This window comes from Talpa occidentalis, unplaced genomic scaffold (genome assembly GCF_014898055.3).
Source record: "Talpa occidentalis isolate TD23 unplaced genomic scaffold, MPIMG_talOcc4v2.1 talOcc4.10, whole genome shotgun sequence".
In the NCBI taxonomy this organism is placed as follows: Eukaryota; Metazoa; Chordata; class Mammalia; order Eulipotyphla; family Talpidae; genus Talpa; species Talpa occidentalis.
In genome coordinates, this window is record NW_023600993.1 from 18489145 (window position 1) to 18513370 (window position 24226).

The window sequence follows — 24226 nt, forward strand, 5'->3', positions numbered from 1 at the left end:
GCATGCAGCTCTCCAATTTTCACAATACGTTTATTATATAAACTTTTCTTTCTCTTTTGTATGTTCTTGGTTCCTTCATCATAAATTAACTATATCTAAATATGTGGTTTGTTTCTGGACTCTCAGTTCTAACCCATTTATTTCTGCATCTACTATTCTTCCAATACTATACTGTTTTGATTACTATAGTAATCCAAGTCTGGGAGTACGATATCACTCTTTCTCTTTTTACTCAGTATAACTTTGGCTTTTTGAGTCTTTTGTGGTTCCATATAAATTTTAGTAATATTTGCTCATTTTCTAAAAGAAAACCATTGGAATTTTGATGAGGAGTGCATGAAACCTGTGTGTTGCTTTGGATAAGATTTCTATACTAACAGTGTTAATTCTTCTAATCCATGAGAATGGAACATGTATCCATTTCCTTGTATCTTATTTTGCTTCCTTTTTATTTTCTTTAATGTCTTCTAGTTTTCATTACATAGGTATTTCACCTTCTTTGTTAATTCCTAGGTACTTAATTCTTTTTGATGTGACTTTGGTAGAATGGTTTTCTTGATATCGTTCTCGTTTATTTCCTTGTATGCATAGGAACACAACTTTTGAGTATTGAGTTTGTAGCCGGCTGTAGTACAAAGATCAAAGAAAATAATGGTTTGGTCTTTGAAAAGATAAGCAAATATAATAAATGGCTAAGAAAAAAGAGAAAAAACTATAATTAATAGAATCAGAAATGAAAGAGGATTTACAACAGGTATGACAGAAATACAGAGGATCATAAGAGGCATGTTAATGCCAACAAGTTGGAAAATCTAAAAAAAATGGACAAATTCTTAGACTCATATAACCTCTCAAGATTGAATCAAGAGTAAATAATGTGCCATGACCAAGGAGGATTTGTTCTAGGGATGCAAGGATGATTCATCATCCTCACATCAATTAATTTAATTACCATATCAACAAAAGAAAAGACAAAAATGAACAGTACAAAAAATATTTGACAAGGTCCAACATCAATTTATGATAAAATTTTCAATTACATGGGAAGAGAAGGAACATACCTCAATATATGAAGGTCATATACTACAAATCCACAGCTAATATTATACTCAATGGTGAAAATCTGAAAGCTTTACCTTTAAGATCAGGTACAATATAAGGATGCCACTTTCACTATTACTATTCAACATAGTTTTGGGGATCCTAGATAGAACAATTAAGCAAGAAAAGGACATTAAAGTATTGCAAATTGGAAAAGAGGGAGTAAAACTATTATTATTTGCAGATGATGGTAACATAAATTGAAAACCTGAAACACACCACTAAAAAAACTATTAGAAGCAATAAATCAGTCCCAAAAACTTAATTTGAAGTTACACAACAAACCCAAAAGATTTCTATAGTTTTACACTATTTGAATTCTAAGGGAGCATATGAAATATATTAAGTAGTAGATTAAAGAAAGATCTCTATCCTACAAAAATATTTAACACAACTATTCTTTTTAGTTTAGTTGTCCTAGAGTACATTGAATATCCTGGGCCACTTGTAGAAAAGGTAGGTTCATGGGTTGTATTATCATAAATTTTTAGCAAGCATATCCATATTTCTGATGTGGGTAGCTAATGAGCACAAGCTTGAGAACACTGCTTGAGATTATTTGATTCACCATAGAGCTGAAGAGAAAAAATAAACTATACCTTGATATCTCACCTGTCAAAATACTCTCTTGTAGGCCCCACAAGTATAATAAACTGCTATTCCAATGGGTAGAATCAACTAAAATTTTAGAGCCAATTTATTTAAATGTTCTCTCCAGCTAAGAGGGAATTTCTCTGGTTTTATAAAATATATAACAGGATGTTCGTGGAAATGCATTTGAAAAAAAGCATGCCCCTGCTAAATGATGTTACTTCATTAGGTCACTTAAGCTCAAAGCTATCATATATATATCTTAATTTATGTAACTGATTAAGAGTAGATAAATAAAATGGGTTTTGGTTAATATTTATTGAAGTCTAACAGAAAAGCTTTTTCAAATATTCTACTGCAAAGTGAATCCAGTCAATTTTAGGTCACTAAATCTCAGACTTAGGTTTGGCAAGAATACACAAATGTTTGCATGGTATTTCAGCTAACATCTTTTGTGAAAAGCTCAATTTATTCAAACAGTTTAGAGAATCTAATATTAGAAAAGCTGAAAAATAGTCAAAGTTAGTAAGTTAGCATAAATGCTGGTTTATATATTAAATGTATAGTTTCATATAACGTATATAGCTTCATCTAATGGTCAAACTAAGCAGTCATGAAGTAAGCATCTCTTTTTCTCCTCTGGTTAGAAGTTCCTCTGACTTTCATTGTGCTAGTTATGCCTGGCCATGATGACATCCAATTATAAGCTTTCCGTTCTCATCTGGAACAAGAATGGACTTCTTTCATTCTCTAGATCATTGGTTCTAAATCAGGGAAGATATTACTCCCCAATGGACTTTGGGCATTGTTGGTAGACAAGTTTTGGTTATCACAATTGTCAGAGGAGGTACTACTCGTATGTGTGGATAGAGGACAGGGATATTTATAAATATCCTACAGAGAACAGAATGCTCAACAACAAAGAATTACCCAGCCTGAAATAGCAATACTGCCTAGGTTGAAAAATCCTTCTCTAGAATAAATAAGGCAAAACAATAAGGGGTTAAAAAATTTCATGCCAGGGAGCAAGATTTAAAGTGAAGACTCTCACATAATCTTATTCTCTCTCTTTGTGGTAACATATTAAATATCCTTCTAATTATGGAACAGCCCAAGCCTTCCAGTGAAGGACACATTGTAATATAGCAAGTGACTTAAAGTCTAAGCCAAGATAGTCCCCTGGAACCCTTTAGGCAATGACTTTTCAGTCAACATAATACTGCATCATATTATTATCTGAATTATTGTTATCATTATGCTTAGTTTTTAACTATAAACATTAAGAATCTAACTTTTATATATATTTAGATCTTGTTGGCAGCTCTGTTTACTCAGATACCTCGATGACATGGTCAACCATCTTTCCTCACTTTTTTCAGTTAGTTCTGGAAAAGAATTCAAAAGAAATTAGTTCTGCTTCCAGCTCTATGAGTTATCTAGATTTGATATCATGAGAGCAAGCAACATCATCATCTGGATTTCTGTTTTCTCATTGATACAATAAAGGGGGTGAAAAATAAATTGTCACAGTTCCTATAATTTTTGTGAATCTAGGTCTATGAACATTGAGTTTAAAAGAGGTTTGAAGATAGGATGTTTAAAAATCTGTTGAAATACAAACTAACTGATCTGTTGAGAAGGCAGGTTGTAATGGGCAAATGTTAGTAATGGGGTGGGGGGAGAAACTTAAAACTAATCATTATTTTCATAATCGAACTTTATGGTGCCCACATTGATTATTTTTCTAAAGGGTAACTCTAAGAAATTCAAATGAACTTATTTCAAATACCATTGATTCTTTTGATTTATATATAAATGATTTTTAAAATGTCCTTTTTTTTTGAATGAACTTCTGTGACTTCTGTTCAGCTTCAGCAAAAAAAAAAATAGGTGTTGGCTGAGGCATTCTATGTGTGAAGGGAAGATATGTTTTGTTTGCTAAATCAAGAACAAAACATAGCCCATTAAAAATTTGAGTTCTTTGGAGGTAGAAACTAAGCCTCATTGATTTCACATCCTGTCAAAGTGTTTAAAACATAGTAGGTGCATAATGAATGCCTATTAGATGATTGTAGATATCAAATCATTATGTTACAACTTAAGAATAAAGAATATATATTTTAACAGTTGACTAACAATTGTAAGCTATCTAATTAAAGTATGTACTGAAAATTCATGAAATGTTGCTTAAGTCCAACTTTGGTGTGGAATGCTTTATATATATATCTCTTTGTAACATTTCAGATTAACACTTAGTTCTTATCACTCATTTTGTAAATGATAAAGACAAATTTGAAGCCATTAATTCAATTACTATGGTCTATGTATGTCTTGCAGCTTTATGACTATAATTCTTAAGTAAGACATCATTTTTTAAATTACAGGGTATATTTAGAAAGGAAAATATATTATTTATTCAAAATAAATAAGCAAATAACTCCATGTTGGCTTTTCTACCTGGACATGCCTTTTAAAAATTCTTGTAATGATCCTATGCACAAACATTTTCTTTGAGGGAGACCTTCAGAAATAATAACTTTTGATTGTCCACTGATCTGTTCCAAGTATATTTGGATGTCCTGGAATTCCCCTTTTAATTCTTAGCCCACTACTGTAGTCTCTAAGTGACTCCCCAGAAAGGCAGAAAAAGAGCTACCTTTTGATCAAGACTGGTGCTTTTCTCATTTCTTCATTGCTTTCTTCTTTGAAGAAATGCCAGACCTAGGTATTTACCCAAAGGACTCAGAAACATTAATTCAAAAGGGCACCTGCGCCCCTTGTTTATAGCAGCTCTAGTTACAATAGCTAAGCTATGGAAACAACCCAAATGCCCAAAAACAGATGACTGGATCAAGAAGATGTGGTACATATACACAATGAATATTACTTAGCAATCATAAAAGATAAACTCATGGAATTTGCAGCAACATGGATGGAGCTGGAAGGGATCATGCTCAGCGAAATAAGCCAGAAGGAAAAAGAAAAATACCGGATGGTCTCACTTATAGCAGGAATTTAGAAAACCTAAATAAGGGACCAGGAAAATGACTCATTATAATAAAGAAAAAATCACAATCAACAAGCAACTATAAACCAGAGACACACTACAGGGATGGGGGAGAGAAGAGGAGGGATTAAGGTCAAAATAAGGGGGGGATTGTATGGGGAATATAACCAAAATGAAAATGCATACATTGTGCAAAAATGAATACATTGTGCAAAAATGAAAAATGATGTAAAAATTACATAAAATTAAAAAAAAAAAACAAAACTAGAGCAGTCAAAAGTAATGGTGTCTGCTGAAGGATTCTTTATCATGTGAATTTTCCTTTAGTCATCTATTATTTATTTCAGCTTTTTTATATGCCATTATAATAAATATTATGACAGAGAAAAAAAAAAGACAGTCACTTGAGTTGGGTTCCTTGAGGCTAATGGCCAAGATTAGGAAGGACTTTCTTTCCTCAAGCCTACCTGAATAGCTCCTCAGCCTTCTCATCTCTGCCCCCTCCTAAATATCTCAGAAATGTCTGCTTGTTTTCTCACCTCTACCTGCCAATCAGTGCTGTGAAGAAGGGATGTCTAAGTAGGTCCCAAAGGTACCATTTTGCTGCCAGTCACAAACAAGTACATTCCTTCTCAAGGAAACAACCCAAGGCTTTGTTTTCACGCCCCCAAGTTGCAGAAAGAAATCCAAGGCTAATAGCTTTAGATTTGTGTCAGAGGCATTATTTATGTTCATTAGACATAGTGTGAGAACACAATGGCTTGTAGACATGCTGGGGCATTTTGCTGTCTCGCTTGCCACTTCATTGCTATCTTGTTAAGTGTTAATCCAACACTTACATAATAATTGATTACTAAAAATATACAATTAGATCTAATTTTCTAATTCATAGAAAGACACGGACTTTAGTTTTGCATATTTATGAAGCATTGTGTATGCTTTCTCAAAAAAAATGGGCTGGTAGATAATGATTCTACTAAAAACTAATTTATTGAATCAAATTAAAACTGTCTATATTTCTTTGAGAAATAGAATCCATGTTTTTGGTATCTAAGATTAATTTTCTATGAAAACCAGAAGAAAAATTCACAAATATACAAAAATTTAGAATCACTTTTTTTCCCACTAGCAATCACTAAGTTAAATTATTTCTTTGTTTCAAATACATTTATTTAGAGCCAGTTAATTGCCAGACTCTGTGGTAGGCATTGTCAATAGTAGAAAACAAGTATGTAAGGTCCCAGTTATCATAGAAATTAAATTATCGTGTAGGAGGAATGTGAGAAATATTGAACAAATGAAATAATAATAATAACACAATGCAAATAATAAATGTTTACACATTAGTACTTTCAAATTATAAAGCAGAATTTAAGGGAAAGGAGGGCAGTATTGGAGAAAATGAATAGGGTTGTTGTCATTTCACTGGGTCTGCTGTGAATATGCCAGACACTGGAATAATAGAGGAGCCATTCTAGATTGAGATACCTAATTTTCAGTCTAATTAGGGCAACAATAGATGAAGTTAGAGGTGATAATTTTAATAGGGTCTGTGCTAACCCTCAGGAAGGAGGTCACCTGGGGCCCATAGAGGCCTAACTTGTTTTGGAAGGATGAGAGAGAAGTTCTTGGAAGAGGGAGCATTATCTTAAAAGAACTGAGGTATTTCATGAATGACTGCATACACTATAAGTGACTTTCCTACACTAGCTCTGAAAGGGGATAAAGACAACATAGATTGCAGATGAGGGAAGAGATTTGAAGGAAAGAACTAAAGTGTGTTTTAATATAGAGGTGAAGGCTCTTTATTTCATTGCTTGTCCTCACAGTTGTGTAGCTGGACATTTCTTGGATTTTACAGGAGAAAAGATAATTATGTTAGAAAATGGCCATTTACCTAAGGTATAAATCACAGGGAAAAAATGTTCTTCTTTGCAACCACTGTTAGTGTACTTGGGACCTTCTGATTTATATACTACAACTCAATATGTTGTTGCACATGCTGTTCATTCTTCCTCATACTGCAATCCCTCATGCCTTTGCTCTACTTCACTTGGAGAACTTCTACCTGACCTTTTGGAATGTCCTTAACTGTCCCTTCCTAAGAAAAATCCTTCCTGATTCTTTAAGATTGAATTATCTCCTCCCTCAAGCAAGGGCTCCCACAATACCCTCTATGTAATTCCATGTCATCTTTTTGTTTGTTACACTATGTTACGATTGTTTATTCATTTGTCTCTATCAGTACAATAGATGGGCTGTCTTAAGGTAATACGTCTAACTGACTCTTATTCTTCCAGAATCTAGACTCCAACTGATACTTAGTAAACATCTGGCAAATGAAAGGTTGAATGAATGAATAAATGGATAAATAGTAGACTCTGATCTTCTGAGAGCATTCACAATATCTGGTCTAACAATTCTCTCAAAGATTACTGTAGCTTGAAGGTAATTTTTCAATATAATGGCACCAGAATGACACCAGTAAACTATTGGTGTATTAATTATCTCTTATTGAATAACAAATAGCTCCATAATTCAGTGACTTTAGACAACAATAGCAATTCATTATTTTGCAATATATGTGAGTAGGAATTTAGGAGTCCCTTGGTTGGGCAAGTTTAGCTCAGGCTTCTTATGAGGTCATAGTTGTTCGCTGTGTTGATGTCATCTGAAGGATTGACTGTGGCTGGAGGATACTTTTCCAAGATGGCTTACTCATGATGTTGCAGAGTTGGTGCTGGGAAGATGGTCCCTCTCCACTGGGGCCTCTTCCTCCTGTTTCTTGAATATCCTAACTACATGTTCACTGACTTCTCTGAGTGAGCAACCCAAGAGACCCAAGTAGAAACTGCAATGCCTTTTATAACCTATCCTGGAATACACACACCTTTGCTCCATTCTTTTGGGTATATAAAGGAGCCATGATTCACTGTGGGAAGAACAGCACAAAGGAATAATACAAGGAAATGAGGCTCAATGAGACCATCTTGGAGGGCTAATTGTTACTCTAGGCTATGTTAAACATTTCCTTGTTCTTTGAGGTAGGAATCAGAGTGTCTTTCACACTTGGTCATAGCCCAGAAGGATGTTTGGGAAGGTCATAAAGAGGAGGTTAAACCCATGGGGAACTACACATGAGTTGCTGACAGGCAAAGGATCTTTCACTTATCTTGAACCTTTCACCTATATTGTACCCCATGCCCTAGCATAAATAGCTTTGGTAGCATAAATAGATTTCCACATTATCCTTCTTTTGTGGGTGCTATTTTCATTATTATAAGGTGATAAGTTAGGGTCAAAACATAGTCAAGGGAATTGCCCAAGGGTAAACTATATGTCATTGTCAGAGTAGGGATGACAACTCAAGGTACCTGAATTCCAACTTGTGTTTAGACTGGACCACCTCCAGTGCATAATAAGTTGTGGTATGTGCTAACTTCTCTGAATTTCCTTTTAACCCCTTCTGAATTCATCCCCTTGCCACCATGACACACTACCTCCATACACACATTTCAAACATGGCACATACAAGCACACACATTGTACTTAACACACAGTCATGTATGTATACACATACACACATTGCACACACTTCTTCTGAAAACCTTAAAGCCCCTTCATTACAGCCTCTCTCTGTGCCAATAGGGGGTCCTTAGGGTATGCTTTTAGAGTGAGAACTAAGGCTTCTATGTTCAAAATGAGAAAACTATAATTTTCATATTGTATCTCCTTGCCAATTGTAAATCAGTCATTTTAAGGATGCTTCCCATTCTTGTTTCCCTTCAGGCAGCTCTTATTCCTCTCCAGAAAAAGAAAAGATTTGCTTTATAGCTAACTGCAGGACTGAAATGACATATAAAATAGCAACAGCAGGGAACAAATGTGTCCCTAAAGTGGCAATATGGTGCCTTTTTGTGTGTTTTAAGGCTTTGGAGTGAGAGGCAATTTTTCTTTTCTGGTTTCTATTTGAATAGGTGTTGAAAATTTAGAAAACAATATCAGGTGTGTTCAGTAATAGGGCCTGACCTGAGTTGTACTATCAGTAGCAGGGATATATATATATATATTTTTTTTTTTTTTTCCTAGTACATTCCAGTATTACTTTGGCCAGCTGCTCTGATATTTGCAGGGCAAAGCTATCAAACTAATAACAAAGATTGTTCCATTATTAGGGGCAGTTTTTTTTTTGTTTGTTTGTTTATTATGTAATACTTTTTTCACCAAAGTCATTGGCATTCTGTATTATTAATTGAAAAACCACAGAATAAAAACCTATTTTATTCCCCTCTTTATCTTTCCTTTTCCTTGGTTTCAATGTGAGAAATAGCCATTCTGACTGCCAAACCTATTTTCTTTTTTTCCTTTTATTTTTGTCAAATAGGACAATTCAAACATTTCTTTTGAAACAAAGCACTCAAAAGCCAAAGTAATGTCTATATTTCTCCAAACTCCCTATAGTATCAATAAATCCAAAGGGCTGACAGCACAGGGGAAAGTTCTATGCTGAGAAAAAGAGCAAATTGGATCAACAGTGTTGTTCATTATCCTCCATATTAGAAAACAATGTGCTGAAGGTTATTTCCTGGAGGGAAGACCCCTGCATGACCTGCCTTCCTCACCTTACAGCCCAGACTTGCAAGCATCATTTCAAGCAAGGGAAGCTCTGCCTTTTCTTTTTCTTTCTTTCTGTATCCCTTTCTCTCCTTTTTTCACATTGTTAAATAGGGGTCTTCTCCTATTCCTTTCAACATTCAGCCAACATATTAAAGACGTAGTCTCCTCAGGTTACCACTCTGCAGCAAACATTGGAAGTGGGGGCGGGGGCTGCACACTAAGGCATGCTCCATCCCACACTTGAGTTAGAATTTCCCACAACGCCCAGCAGCATGACTTGGTGGAAAGGTGCAACTGCCTTTATCCACATTCTTCATTTGCCACTGACAACCTAGGCAACCATGGTCTTTTCTGCCTAGTCTTCTTATTTGGAAGAACACCTGCTAGTTGCCTTTCATTTCCATAGGATTTTCTGACAGTCGGCTTTCTGGCTTGTGGATGGGAGGCATTTCCAGATTGAGGAATTGAGAAAAGGTATTTCTTGGGTTTGATAACTTATGTGCACAATGGGGTGGGACTGGAGAAGAAGCAAGTGAAGCTTTATTAGTGGTCCATGTTGTGACTTCAGGAGACTATTGATCATGTGCTTTCCTCTTACAGATTCTAAAGCATATGAGAATAGTAAATGAGGAAACAGGAAATCAAAAATTCAGCCTGATTATTGGCAATACTGGACTGGGAAATCTGGCTTGGACCTTAGGCACAAATAGCCCTCCCCCTTTTCCTCCCTGAATGTTATCCCATTCTAAGTTAATAATACTTTATGCTCACCCTTAATATGTGGTCTAAGTTCTGGATGTAGAGTAGACACTCAATTCTCATAACAACCTTTGAAGTAGATACTATTATGATCCTTATTTTGTAGGTGAGAAAAACTGGGCAAAGATAGGTTGGTAGTATGTTCAAGATCACTTTATGTGGCAGGATTGGCATTTGCAGTCAGTGCTTCCACAAAGTGGATCTCAAGCAGGCCATGCAGCTGACAAGGGGCCCTCCTTCCATTACAGAGCTGATGAGGGGAGCTGAGCAGGGAGGTGAATGTGTGAGTGTCTGTGCAGGCGCCCAGGAGACCCTGTTCTAATGTCACCCATTAGACAGTCATTCTTCTTCCCATGGGAGGAGTGAGTGAACTGGTGGGAGCATTTTTCTAAGAGGACAGGTATTGTTTATTTGGGGGCCAAGTTGGGACACAGAGAAAGAAGGGAACATAGTTCAATTTCCAAAGGCAGCATTACTTCTTCAGAATGATAAGAAAGGCAAGTACCACATTATACACTAGAGGCCAAGAGATCAGACCTGGGTTGTCTTTTGGGTCCAGTCCCTGAGTGATGAGGACAGGCTACTTGATATGGGGGACCCAAACAAACAAAAAATGTCCTAAATGAGATTTAAGACATGCTGAAGGCTCAGAGACGGTTTGCATTTGGAGGAAGGGCTGTGCCTGCTGAGGTCTTTTCCTCCCTATGGCTGTCTGATTCTTAGGAAGGACTATGATAATAGAAGGGGTATGTGATCACCAGGAGAGCTAGCTTGAGGAAATGTCTTGAGGAATGAAGAGGGTATTAAGGAAACCCAGGCTTGTTCAGTTCACAGCTGAATTTATGAAAGAAAAATATGAAAACAAATAATGAAAAAAATAACAAGTATTTACCCACTCCCTGATCTGGTGAGCCACAGGATTTCTTTGGATTATTTTCTTAGCTCAGAAACATTCAAATATTGATCTACAAAAAAATAGCAATTTCAGTTTCCCCTTAATATTTTTAGCATACTATAAATTCATTATTAAGACTAAATTTATTTTTTACCACCTTATACCAGTAAGAATGGCACAGATCAAAAAAGCAAGCAACAAAAAATATTGGTGAGGATGTTGTGAAAAAGGAACTCTTCTACATTGCTGGTGGGAGTGCAAACTGGTCCAACCACTATGGAAAGATATCTGGAGGTTCCTTAGTCTACTGAAAATGGAGCTACCATATGACCTGGCAATTCCACTACAGGGATCTACTGAAAGGACACAAAAACGTTGATTCAAAAGAACACCTGTCATCTATGTTTAGCGCAGCACTATTTACAATAGGTAAAACCTGGAAACAACTCAAATGCTCAAAAATAGATGACTGGATCAAGAAGATGTGGCATATATATACACAATGGAATATTATTCAGCAATCAAAAAAGATAAACTCATGCCATTCCCGGCAACATGGATGGAGCTAAAAGGAATTATGCTCAGTGAAATAAGCCAGAAGGAAAAAGAAAAATATCAGATGGTTTCACTTACAGCAGGAATATAGGGGAACCAAATAAGACAGTGGTATAAAAAAAATGATAACAGCACAAAACACAACAAAGCAAAAACAGACAATTACATCCTGCAGGGGAGGAGGAGGGAGAGGGATCAGAGGGAGGGAGGGAGGAGCACAGAGGACTGTGGTGATGCTGCACGGGTGCCTTGGGGAAGGAAATTCTATGGGGACTCAATCTGAGGGGGTGGGGGGAAGCAAATATTGTTTAAAAAAGAGACTTTTTTTTTTAATCCACTCTCTGGGAAAAAGCAGTGGAAGGATTTCTGTGTTTTCAAGGGTCTGTAACAGACGAATAAGGGAAACCCTGAAGCAATGGCTGAGTGGGAGAAGGGGCCAGCAACCTTTCTGTAGGTAAGGGCCTGGGAAATGAAACCCTTTTCATAATAACTGAGGTTGTCTTTATTCAGTACTGCATTGCACACTGAGTAAATAAACACACTGACTGCTGGGACCTCTGAGAGTCCTGAGCTAACTTCACAGTGATAGCAATCACAGGATGTGGGGGCTGATCCAGAGTCCTGAGTCTGCTGAGAATAGTACATACATGATCTCAGCTTTTCCTTACAAAATCCCTTAAAGTAGTTATTATCACCAATTTCCAAAAAAAGCAGGCTCTGGGGGATTTAGTAACTTGCCCAAGGTCACGCAGCTTGAAGTAGAAGCATGGCATCTGTCTGAACCCTGAGGCCTGCTCTTCACCATTATATGCTACAGACACCCAAATGCAGAATTCACTCAATAAACAAAATGAGCCCCTCTGTGGACAGAACACTGTATTAGGTGCTGAAATGAGGCTGTTATATTGATTTCATCCAGTTGATGATGGTTTTTCATTCTGTCGGTCAGTTAGTAAATGTTCCTTAGATGGTATATATCCTGCTACATGCTTTTCCCAATAGCTTTACATAGCAAGTAAACTTAAGACTTTTCAACCCAAATGAGGGAGTCAAGGGTTAGGATGCAAGGCTTGAAGAGAAATGGAGCATATGTGAGAAGGTTGGAGGTCTGCTTTTCCCTGGAGTCACCTTGAGACTGATGCTTCTCCTGGGAGGAGAGACTTAAAGAGGCTCCCTGGTCACCTCCTGTCAGAGCATGTGGAAGGGGTCAGATGGATGGGGGAGGGGGCATATGAAATCATTAAGACCTCAGGCACAAGACCTGAGGACTTCCCCCTGGAGTTGGATGTGGATTGGGAAATTAGCAGGGCGTCTTACTAATTGAGCCATTTAATTCCCAGTGAAGTTCAACATCAGTGTCATTTTTGGACTTATGAGTGTCATAAGGCTGGTTGCCTTTTGATGATAATGATAATGAGTCAACATTAGATCTACATTCCATTAGTGAATCTCTGGTAATCATAATAACAGCTGGCATTTATTGAGTATCCACTATATTCTAAGATCTTTAGTTATATGTCACCATGTCCCTGCTTGAAAAGAGGTATCTTTCTCCCTTTTTTAACTTGAAAAGTAAAATCACAGAGGCTTAGGAAAATTAAGGTTTACTTAGGTTAACCAGGGGTAAGGTCAGCCTTTGAACCCATATCTGCCTGTGCTATTTGCTCTAGCAGTTCACTGTTAAGGACCAGTGGGGCTAGAAATAGTGACGTGAAATACACATCTTGCTTTAAAGATGTTAACAAAATTGTCAGGGCCAGGAGAAGTGTATCTAGTTGACATCTCAAGTGCTGGCTTTGGAGTGTGACTTACTAAATGATGAATTTGACCTAATGACTTAGCTTCCCTAAGTCTCAATTTCCTTATATGTAAAATGGACATAATAAAATTACCTATTTGCTATTCATTGCTGAAGGAAAAAATACCTGCAAGGACCAAAATGAATACCAAAATGGCTCACTGGCCATATGTCAGCCCCTGCACTTGCCCTTTCGGTTTTTGAAGGAGCCCAGCACACTCTTGCCTCGGGGCCTTTGTGTGCATGATTTCAACTGCCTCCCACATTCTTCTTCCCCTCAAATAATGCTTTTTCCAAAAAAAAAGTCTTCCTTCTCCCCTTGCTCTGCTATACTTGGTCCCTCTAATTTTTCCTTATAGCTCATGCCATAGTTCTGACATATTTGTAAAATGATTTAATGAGCATTCTTTTCCCAGTAGGCTGGAACTTTCCCAGTGAAACCACTTCTAACAGCTGGGCCTCTGTTTTTCTCATGACTGCATCCCTAACATGTAACATTGAACTTAGTACATAGAAGTGTTAGATATGTGTTGGCTGAATGACCAAATCAAACTCTCACTGTGTTTGGTGCATAGAAAGCATTCGACAAATATAAGGTATTGTTACTACTATTATGTAAAATGCCAAGAATCAATTAAATAATTTTATAAACACTGGTTGACAATATAAGGGACAGTTATTTAATGCCATAATAATGGTAACAAAATCGACAAAATTCAGTGGTTCAAAACAATATGCACTGATTTAAAGCATGCACTGATTTAAATCACAGCAGAGTGATTCTGGTCCTACTGGGCATACTCTTGGGTTAGTACCTTGTTGAACTTGGCTACTCTCTCACATGTAGGGAAGGCACTGTCAGGATGCCTTAGGCTGGTACATCTGGGGCAACTCAATGGTGCTCAAGGTGTCCATCCTCTAGCCTCCTGACCTAGGTATTTCTCATAGGGAAGCCAAATTCTCCTCTGCTCCAGCTCTTGAACTCTTTACAGTGACTTTAGGAAAAGGTTAATACAAAGCAGGAAGAGGAAATCAAGTAGGAAACAACTTTCTTTCCTTACACTTGTGTTTTAGGCCTGTTTTCCAGCTGCCACTAGTTGCAAACTAGTAATGATAAATGACAGAATAAATTCTGATTTACTAAAGAAATGAAGGCTTGTTCTCTGTTTTTCCGATAGCATTTTTCCTGCTGGGCAGCAACCCCCCTTTTGCATTAGCTGGGGGCCAGTGAGCTGGAGAGCAGAAACCGTTCTTTTCAAGCTTCTGACATAGTATGAGACATGATGGATATGTGGGTTTTAATGAAAACACTGAGGGTCAAATCGTCAGGCCTGTGTCAATGGCCATGGGCCTCTTGGAGCTCACACTCAAGTTCAGCTATTGTGTTGCTCTTGACAGATTGCAAGTTCTTTCATAGCTCATTGTCCACTCACTTTGAGGTCTCCTCTTCCTTTTTCTCTCTCTCTCTGCCTGTCTTCCTCCCTGTTTTTATTTCTCTTCCTCCTTCAAATAACCATTCTATAGATAATGATTAAGAATTGTCTGTTCTATTTATTGCTCAGAATATTAGTATTATTTGCTCCTCTCCTCTCTGTGCAAATAGTTTTTTCCCCCACCCCATTCTATAATGAATTCTCATGTTCTGGGAACATTTACTCTATAGCTCTGGACTTACTCAGGAAAGGTAGAAAATCATCAATCCTTGTGCACCAGTTAATGACCCAAAGCTGGTTAATGTGGGAATAACTGTAAAATAGAATAATCTGCTGTATTTTTCTTCACAACTCTATTCCCATATCTAAATGTTTGAGAGAGTCTTACTTTCAAAAATGATAACAAAATGTATAAACTAGCAGACTTTACAGAACTCTGATTTTACAAATGAGGAAAGTAAAGTACCAAAACATAGAAACTAGTTAAAAATGAATAAAAGATATATGTAATTCACAAGTATGTTTGAATTTCATCCCAGAGAGTGAGGCTCAGTCAATATTTTCATGTCTTTGGCACTTCTGAATAGGGTTGGTCAGTTTAAAGGGCAGTGTTGATGAAGGTAATCAGATCTTTATTCCTGACTCAATCTTGGCATTGTAGTGCAGGTGCCCTTTTATTTCAACCATTTGAACATTTTCCACTGCAAGAATATGTAAATACTGATATTTTCAATTCTTAGAGAAACAAATAGATGCGAAAGTCACATTATATGACAGGGATATCTGATTGACAAATTTAATCAGAAAAACATTCTACACTCAGTGATGAAAATCTAGTTGCTGTAGAAAACATTAATGTATCTGTTTAAGTTTGAGATAAACCTCGTTTGAACTCCTATTTTAAATTGTGAATATCATTCCTAGGTTAGGCTTTGCCAAACTCTCTAGAAATGTAGTGGTATAACACAGAAAGTAGTTAAGTTAGAATTCTTAATTGAGGCTTCAAGTATTGTGAGTCCATTAAGTAAACATTTATTTTTTGGCAGCTATCCAAAGTTGTGTTCCCTACAAAGTTTACATTTATTTTGAAACTTATATAAATACAGCTACCATAATAGTCTCAATCAACCAAGGGGTAATTCTTGTTATTGGATTAAGCCAGGCATTTCTGATAAATGAGGAGATACCCACATTCACACGTATATACAGAGTTCAGAATAAATTTTTTGTAAGGTCCCAGTTCACCTGCTCTCACCATAATAACCACATACTGTGAGAATGTTGAGTCTTTATTGTACTGATTATTATTATTTTTGTGTTAATATGATTTGCTATAGGGGCCTCCCTGGTGGCGCAGGCGGTTGAGCCCAGCGCTGTGAAGCTGTCAGCAGCCTCTGCAGTGTCGGTTCAATCCCTGCCGGCCTCGGAGCAACCCACGTGGCCAGCAGACCTCTCCTGTCTTGCCTGCTGCTCCCCTCAGCAGTGTATTTCATCAGTCTGCCTCTTCTGTTCCCCGCTCTGTCTCTGGTGAATCCTCTCACCCTCCCGCACATCTGGCCTGTACCCCAATTCTTATATAAAAATATGATTTGCTATAATTATCAGTGGGTAGATGGACAAAAATTTATTAAATAACCAAATGACGGAGCAGTCAAGCTATTAAGGCAATTGAAAGAAGTAGCATAATTCTCAACATATACTTAGCTGACTGATCCTATTCAAATAGCCTCAGGAACACCTCTGTCAGACACCAGGAGATAAAGGAACAACCCTCTGATACTGACCCTAATTTTTCACAACCCAGTACTTGAGCCTCAGTCTATGTATTGATAGTTCTTATTTTTCTAAATCTTACTCTTTCTTTTACATTCGTTTTCTTTGTGGAGCAGAAATTATTTCCTTGATTCCCTTTCACAATCTTTTTCACCACCCCAGCTTCATCAGACCCGCCCCCTGAAATAGTGGACATCTTTGTCCAGTCAATCCATAGAACTATTACATTTATTGTTTCTCTCTGCCTTGTGATTTTGTCATCCTTCTGCCATCCATGGATTTATTGGAACTCTAACACTTCAACCAGGAACTAGTTGAGACCTTAATACCTAATACAGTGTGTAGCACTGAAAATAGTCAGGAGCATGGAGCTGCATTTACACCCCAGCCTTAGGTTCCCTGGAACTGCCAAGTTATTGGAGCAGCCTGTGACTTTTCTCTGGACTCTTTGAAGATACTCTTTCCAATCACCAACTAATGGACAATACTGAATTCCCTCCTCTTCACTCACGTTGGAGTATTCTGTCTTCTCCATTTGGGCTTTCATCTAGCCTCTATCCATACTAATTACCAATCAAGGTACCTCTTACTTTGTTCATTTGACTACAGCTAACAAACTTTCCAGAACACTTTTTGGATCATGCCAGGAAAGGTCAAGAATTGCAAATATCCTTGAAAATGCTATGATTAAATGGTAAATACACATTTATTATTAATGACATCAGATTGACTTTTATTCCTTGAAAGCCAATAATGTTCACAGACATAGCTGTTAGTCAACAAACATTCTAACAGCATTTAACCAGTGTTTGAATTCAATCTGAATGTTTACTCAACTTCTTAAGTTAAGGTGTATTTATTGGGTAAATTATTGAAATCACAATTGTATGATGTTTCAGGTTAGTTCATGAGTATGTGGGTGTGAAGGTGCAATTGATGGAAAGTGTCCTATTGTAAAAATCATCTTAATGAATTTCTCTTTTTTTTAACTATTCAGTATTATAAAAGAATTATAAAACCAAAACAAGACCAGAGGTTACTGTATATCAATGACTTCAACCTGGTTGTTTAGACTATATATTTGCAGTGTGTATTAGATGAGAGTAAAAGTCAACAATACCTATGCTAAAGCCAGAAACTTGGGTGAATACCAAGCTGTAGGACAAACTCATTACTTGCCAATGTCACCACAGAATACTTCTGTGCAGGCCAGAGGCAAAATTTTAGATGTTTTGTCTTCCTTTGAGATAAATAAGTGCATTTTAAGGACACACTGAAAACATTCTTATGATTTATTCTCAAAAAGATAAATTAATAACCCATATCCCCACCCAACAACACAGAGTGATTTGATATGTATATAGCACTGACCTACCTGTTTACATAAAGAATCACCCACTCATTAAGGTACACCTGTCATCTGCCCATTAGTGAATCTTCACTGCATTAAGAAGCTTTCAATGTCCAATCTTTCTAATGCTGTTAGACAGCCTTGACCTTCAATTTCTTGCAATGTGAATAATATTGCATCATATCTACACAGAACAGTGTAATCATCTTTTCTATTCATGGCACTAAGACAGTCCACAGTATTTGATACAATCAGCATGTGTCTTGATATGGAAGGCACATGGTGACAAGCCTAACTGAATGTAGTTATTCGGCTGTCATGAAATGCACCTTATGGTGATAAACTTCCGCCATAAAATTGGAAGACTATCACATAAACATGTTTCACAAAGAAATACACTAGCAGAATTCACTGCCGGGTTATTGTTGGAAAACAGTGTTCTATTTATTGTGCTGCAATTTTTACAGTATGTGTGAGTGTTGGGATGCTCATTACGTTTTACAATGAAGTAATTACTGGGTGGTGATTTCTTTATTCTGGACTACAATCCTATCTAATTAGTGCACAATAAATTGAAGTGGTTAGATTAGGGAAATTTGAATGGACATAGCAGGACAGGCTGATTTTCTGTGTGTGGAATCATTGAGTTGTTTAAATTTAGGTTCCCAAACCACGTGTACATTTTTCAGTTTCATGGTAGATGACTTTTTCTTATTCATCAGCTATTCTTTTACCTTAGTCTCTACTTTGTGTCACAATCGCTTTCTCTAATATCATTGCAATATTAATTAATAAAATAGCATATTAATGATGTTGATGAAATACCTCAGATTAACCATTGAAGCTAGGGATGTAGTCATAAGTGTACTTAAATAGTCCCTAAGCTGATAATGTGCAACTTACTTAAAAACATTTTTTCCTTACATTTTATTATGGCCCTGGGGATGATACTCATATTCTAATGATCCTCATCATCTGTGAAGGAGGAAAGAAGGAACTGCTCATGAAATCTGCATGCTAGGAATTCAGCCTCATTGATTCTGCTAAAGGATTGGAAACTTTTATTTTACCTCTATGGAACTGGAAACTACTTGAATTTACCTGTCACAATTGTTATCACATAGCCTAGATGTCCAGCCCATACATTTTGCAGATTTATGCCCTGAAAAACAGCCACAAATGGCTGCATACATAGTAATGACAGATAATTTTTTTTAAGAGCAAATTTGAAAATTAGAAAACAATTGCCAGATAAAAATTAAGGCAAGTAAGTTGGGAGACTATGGGAATCAGACAGTCTTTCCCTAGTGCCTGGCCCTGCTGCTTGCTGGAGGTATAACGGGGTCTCCAGTAACCTCTCTGATGGTAGCTCAATGTGTTAATGGAAGATCTGGTACTTCAGACTGGAGAAGAGATTTTCAAAACTGTTAGGAAGAGTAAAGATGGTAATGGAAATGAGGGCTAAAGCAAATAAGAGAATGGAAAAAATATAGCAGGCAAGCAGTAATCAAGAGAACACCAGTGTAGTAATACTAACTCAGGCAAAAATAGATTTTAAAGCAAAACAGTTGCTAGGAACAAAAAGGGGCACTAAATCATAATAAAAAGAGCAATCCACCAAGAATGTATTACGATCATGTATATGAACCCACAACACAGCTTTAAATATATATAAAACAAACACTGACATGGTTATATAGAGGAAATAAAATTATGATCATGTAGGAGGTTTTAACACTTGCTTATTGGAAACAGGACAGAAAAAAAGTTCAAATGATAGAGACAAACTTTAGACATTTTAAAAATCTTGAGAGTTAATTTAAAGGGGTCAAAAACTATTGAGATTTTGCATTTGGTTGCCAGAGAAAATGCAGGCTCTATGTTAATAGAACACCAGATCTTTCGAGAGAAATTTAGAATCAGCATTTTTGGATAGCAAGTCCTCATCAATACTGTGACATTTTAAGATATCTTATGACATAGTGCAGTTCACACAAACCAGGTCCTCAGGTAGGTCTATATCTGAGTGTCCTAATTGCCTTCCCCTCCATATGTACACTTCTTGAGGTCAGGATTTTTATCCATCTCTTTATCCTTATGTTTTCCATGGTGTTTGAGGATTAAATGAGAAAAAAAAACAATGTAATAATGAATTCATGAATTAAAGGCTATTCCTGCAAATGATCTCACTGAATGCTTTATACATATGCATATGGTAAATGTTTCTGGTAGTGTGTTTTCTCTCTTCTACAAGCCCCAAGGCTTCCTAAAACATGAGAGAATCTCATTCTTTTCTTCTCCAGTGCCTTGATTATACCAGTGAGAATGGCACATATTAAAAAAACTAGCAACAACAAATGTTGGCGAGGTTGTGGAGAAAAAGGAACTCTCCTGCACTGTTGGTGGGAGTGCAAACTGGTCCAACCACTATGGAGAGCTGTGTGGAGATTTCTTGACCTACTAAACATAGAGCTTCCATATGATCCAGCAATTCCACTCCTAGGTATTTACCCAAAGGACACAGAAACATCAATTCCAAAGAGCACCTGCACCCCTATGTTTATAGCAGCACTGTTTACAATAGCTAAGCTTTGGAAACAACCCAAATGCCCCAAAATAGATGACTGGATCAAGAAGATGTGGTACATATACACCATGGAATATTACTCAGCATTCAAAAAAGATAAACACATGCAATTTGCAGCAACATGGATGGCGCTGGAAGGGATCATGTTCAGCGAAATAAGCCAGAAAGAAAAAGAAAAATACTGGATGGTCTCACTCATAGCAAGAATCTAGAAAACTTAAATAAGGAACCAGGAAAAAGAATAACTATAAGAAAGAAAATATCAAAATCAACAAACAACTATGAACCAGAGACACTCTATGGGGGGTGGGGGGCAGGGAAAGGAGAGGCTGGGATCAAAATAAGGGGGTTGTAATTGTATGGGGAATATAAAAATAAAATTTAAATAAATAAATAAATAAATAAAGGATGATGAATAAGAAAGTAAATAAATGGAATGTCTATATTTGTAACATATACTATATACATTTAAGAGGTAATGGTTATTATTAAAATCATAGTCTAGTGATTATAATAACAAAAAATACAACTCTGACATTAAAGGAGACCATGTTTGGTTGTCTGTGTACCCCATTTAGCTGAATAGAATGAACACTGTTCATTTAATACTAATAGCTCCTTAGTTTGTGGGAGAGTGTACTACTTCTGGTGTGTGCCTTTGAACAAAATTTTGAAACTTCCTGAGTCTCAGTTTGCTTATGCATTAAATGGAAATGATAATGCTTGCTCCCCGGGCCACCTGAGCATATGATTTCACAAGTGAAATCATAATTAAATTACTTGGCAAGCAGTAGACACACAATAAGTGTTAGTTACTGCTATTCTCTTTTGGCAGTAAATCTGTGTCTCATTCTTTGGGATGGGAGTGGAGGTGAAGGGCATGTATTTCCAGATTTTGGTTATGGGGATCAGTTCCAGAACTGTAGAACAAGGATTGCCAAGATTCCTCTTGATTGTCTCTCACACCAGCTTGTTAGGATTCACTTTTCCATCCTTGAAATGTCCATTATGTTTAACAATGTTTAACAATTAAGCCTAGGGAATTATTTTTAGAACACTGTTAAAATGTACACACCTTTCCTGGGGTAGACCTCTGTCTCTAATTTGCAAATATGAATTGACTTGCATAGTGGCATGTTAGAGACACATGGTACAGTTAATTTAATCTTGCAATACTGCAATGAGAAGACCTGCACAAACTCGTTTCATCAATAACTTCTTCACATATTAAGGGGGAAACTACCTGAGATAGTCTGTGGAGATCTGTGTACATCTCCTCAGGAAAATGCTCTTCTATATTCACATACAAAAGTTGTGCCCAGTTTCAGGCTCTTCTCACATCCATACATAAGCTTCATTTAGAGCCCATAACTTTTTCAAGGTTTTTTTGTTTTCTATTCAGGAGAGGAAACTGAATCCTTGATTTATAGACTCAAGTTGGATGTACAGTCCTAGATTGGGTCTCCTAGGAAGATGACTTTACATGGAGATTAGTGAGCAGGGTGTTTACTAGGAAGCACATTGGAAGTCAACAAAGGGAGACATAGGAAGCAGAATTGGGCAAATGGAGGAGTATTAATCTATTCTTAATAAAGTCATCAGTGGACCTTATGGAGACCTGTGAAAGTAAAATGACCTTTCCAAGTCATCCCAAGTTGGGAGAAAAGGGTGTTATGGCAGCTTTTACCACTCATTGAATATAGAATTCTCTTGGTAAATCAGTGTTCTTCAATTTAAGCAATTTTGAAAGGGTTGATAGCTGAGATCCTCAGATGGGAAAAATCCCCTCTGTGCCTGGGGTAGCAAGCTCTTCAGGTATGACGGAAGAATTGGGTAGCATGTCACAGTATACACCACATAAAGAGACTTCTTTGTGGTCACTCATTATTTGGCAAAGCACTCATTATTTGGCAGAGCAAATTGGGGACTTGGACCCAATCTCCAAACCCTGAGTTCCATGATATTCCTACTTTGCCTCTTCATCCATTGCTTGTAGTACGTTTCACCCCAGTCAAAATTTCAAAGCCCTTTTAAACTCTGCTTTGGAACAACTCTATACCAGATGCTAGAAAGGAACATTTACTCGAATATTGTCTCAGCCTCTTTGTGTAGATTGTTAAATGTCCTGCTACTCTTGTGCAAGACCAAATAACACCTACAATTGGGGGGAAAAAAACCTAATATTAAATTCCATTACTCAACTCAGGAGCACCAGAGACACAGAAAAGGTTCAGAAAGGGGCAATGAAAAAGAATTGAGTCATAACAGTATTATATGGAGTAATGAGTTTAATTTCCCAAATTCTCAATTTCCACCCTTAGTTCTAAGCTTGATTCTTTTTAAGCAATTTAACCATAATTTCAGGGTAGCCTTACAGTGTATTGACTAAGAACTAATTAGTGTGTTCAGGCCTTTAATGAGTCTGATTTGTGAATTGCAACTTCTGGAGTTTTTCTTTTTCCTTGCAATTTGACCAAAGCTAAACTATGTTTTAAAATGCTACCCTTGAAGATAAACTCTGTTGTTGCCAAGGGACTTCCTGTAGATATCTGATGGTAGCCAAGAAGCAAAATGCATCTCTGTCCCTGTTTTTTTTCCCCTACAAGAGCCAGTTCTCAAGATGAGTCATGGTATCTAGCTGGAATAGAGATTAGACCAAGGCATGTTCATGTTCCTCTTACTGCATCCAGTCTTTTATACTGGTTTCTTTTGACACCCTGAAGAAGGGTTCCTCCTTATGAAAATCAGAGATTTCACAAGTAGTAGTCTCTGCACTACAGATGATTATAAACTCATAAATAGTTTTATGCATTTGCTGTTAAATACTGCAGTAGATATTACTGGAGTCCCCCAATATATGGCTCTGTTTTTCTTAGTGTCCTTCCAGATAAATGGGACCACATGACTATTTCTGTACCATAAAATATCAATACACGTGATGAATCTCATTCCCAGGACAAATCAGTAAATTTCCATATATTATTATCATTTTACTTTTTTCTTGCTGTGAATCCTGGACAAGAGTAACTGACTTTGGAGAAGATAGGGGACAGTTGGCACTGGAGAGTCTCACTCCTCACTTGAGTTACACAACTGAGGTGGTCATTGATTCTTTTATGGTTAGAGCAGGTCCTGAGGTCAGCAGTCCCCACCATACACAGTCTAGATGTATATGAGGTACAGGGACCATTGTTGTTTTTGCATATATCTTTATATTTTATTGGCATAATTGCCTTGTAGATTGATTCTGGCCATTTTCAGATAACTGTCAAGTTCAACATTTATCATTACTACATTTTAGCATGTTATTTAAAAAAAAAAAAAAAACTCATTCACAGGGCCTCCCTGGTGGCACAAGGGGTAAGATGCAACCTACGAGGCTGTCTGCAGCCACTGCAACATGAGCTTGATCCCCGGCCAGGGAGCTACCCACACAGCACAGCAGACCTCTCCTGACTTGCCTGCTACTTTCCTCAGCAGTGTATTTCAGTCAATTCGCCTGTTCTGTTCCCCACTCTGTCTGTGGTGAATCCTCTCACCCCCCACAACTCTGGCCTGTACCCCAGTTCTTGTATGCATAAATAAGTAAATCTTTAAAAAAATTCATTCACACTATCCATATCCTGTCTCTGACTTAGATCCTCAGAGCTTTACTAGAACCTAAAGCATAGAAAGTATAAATCACTGGGGTCCTTAGGATCGATGTATCTTTTTTTTTTTTTGTTACATAATACATGTCCCAAATAAACCTGATGTCTT

At 37.0% G+C, this 24226-nt stretch overlaps 1 protein-coding gene across 5 annotated transcripts in view; it reads left to right on the plus strand.

Annotated features, from left to right (window-relative positions):
• Nucleotides 1–24226, plus strand: part of RARB (retinoic acid receptor beta) — an 885139-nt gene that overhangs the window by 158736 nt on the left and 702177 nt on the right. The gene's annotated exons all lie outside the window — the stretch shown is intronic.